This window comes from Chaetura pelagica, unplaced genomic scaffold, assembly GCF_000747805.2.
Source record: "Chaetura pelagica isolate M959 unplaced genomic scaffold, ChaPel_1.0 scaffold938, whole genome shotgun sequence".
Classification (NCBI taxonomy): Eukaryota; Metazoa; Chordata; class Aves; order Apodiformes; family Apodidae; genus Chaetura; species Chaetura pelagica.
In genome coordinates this window covers 781950-783864 of record NW_009954221.1, presented here as the reverse complement: position 1 = coordinate 783864, position 1915 = coordinate 781950, and positions in this window count along the sequence as shown.

The following is a 1915-nucleotide window of genomic DNA, read 5'->3' as shown; positions in this document are numbered from 1 at the left end:
GGGATCATCCCAGCCCGGGGATCATCCCACCCCGGGGATCACCGCAGCCCAGGACGGGGCCGCTCCTGCCCCACGCCCCGCGCGGGCTGTGTCGGCGGGTTCGGCTCTGTCCCCTCGGGCAAATCGCTCCATCTCCAAACCACCGCGACGTGGGCACTGTCACCTCCTCCCCCCTCCGCTCGCCTCTTGCCGGGCACCCCGGGAGGCACCAAGGGGAGCCCAAGGACGGTCCGGCCCCGGTACTACCAAAAAGTCTTAAACTAAGACCTGGATTAACTGTTGTCACTGCAGCTCAGGGCAGAGAGGCCGGAAAGGGACTCACTCGTTCATGCCGAGATCCACACACATCCCATCCTCCCAGAAATAAAAACCTTGGACTCGAGATCCGAACGGGACCTGGAGACCTTCTGTCCCAGACATTCCCCAGTCACTGTGCGTTCCCTCCCTGTGCTGCCCAGGAGCGCCGGGGATCCTCCTGACACCCCTCGGCCCTGTTTATAAATAAATCGGACCTGGTCTGACAGCCCCAAAGACTCCCCTGGTGACACTGGACATTGGCTACAGACCCCACCAGAGCTCCTACCCTCACTTTATCCCTCTTAACCCTTCCAGGTCGGTCACCCACCCCTCCCGGTAGCGGCTGCCGGATGAGCAAACCACATCACCAGGTCAGGGGGGGCTGAGAACCTGAATCCAAGGAGTGAAGCTGAAGCCATCAAGCCCTAACCCACCGCACGCAGACCCTGCCGGCACAGGACCCTGCTCCCCGGGGCGGGGGGCTCGGCCACACGTTGGTGTTCACTGCCGGTGGGTGACACGGGGTCCGGGTGGGTGCTGGTGGGCTGGCTGGACACGGAGGGGAGAGAAGGAGCCCGAGTAAAGGTGAGAAAACCTGCTCTGCAGCTTGTTGCCCCCCGCGGATGGGCATCGGCCAGGATGATCCCACTGACCTCAGTGGTGCCTCCCAGCTGGTGCCAGCAGAAGCACCGGAGTCCTCCCCAGCAGGGGCGAAGGACCCTGCTCCCCCCATCTGAGCCTTTCCAGGATCATTTGTAGGTATTTCTAGGCTGAGCGTTCCTCCACCTCCACAGGATCCCAGCAGAGATGCTCCTCCAGGAGGAGTTCCTCCGCCGGGAACGAGTCCCTCTCAGCATCCCCCCGCCTCGGAGCCTTCACGCTGCATCCCCCTGCACCAGCCCCTTCTCTTCTCCCCGCGGCTCTCAGCTCCCGGCTTGTAAGGCGCAGAAAGGAACGGAGTTGTCCGATTCCTGGGAGCACCTGCCTCCGCAAAGCACGTGTGATGTCTTCCCTTCCTCCCAGCCCGAATGTCTCAGTCCCACCTGGAGGTGCCGGAGCTCCAGGCGTCCCCTCGGGCATCCCCGGGCCCCGCCGCGCCCCGCGCCGCTTTATCCCTCGCCCGCTGCCGAGGGAGGGCCAAAAAGGCATGAATGATTTAGAGCGAGGGAAGTGGGAGGGTGGGAAGTGGAAGGAGAATAGCAGCAGCCTCCTGGGGAGTTATTGACCGCAGCATCTCCGAAGAGGAGGGCTGGGAACCCGGCTGCGTTCGCACAGCTGAAAAGTTCCCAGCCGCTCCCCAAGGAAGGGGCTGGGATGAACCTCCCGCGGGTTTGCGGGGGGTGTTTGGGGCTGTAGGAAGAGGGGGGTGATTCCCTGGCAGGGCACGGCCGTGGGCAGGGCCGCGGCAGAGGAAGGTGGGAGACTCTTTTCGATCGAGGACAATCTGTCCCTGCTCCAGGGTCTGCAGCTGCCCCGAGCGGGGGGTTTAACGGCGACAGGTCCCGCTCTGCCCCTTCCGAACCTGCCTCTGCCACTACCTGCAACCCAGCCCAGCTCATCTCAGCTGCACTTTTGGACTGGTTTCCCTCCTCCTTCCAGTCTGAATTCGCCACCCTTT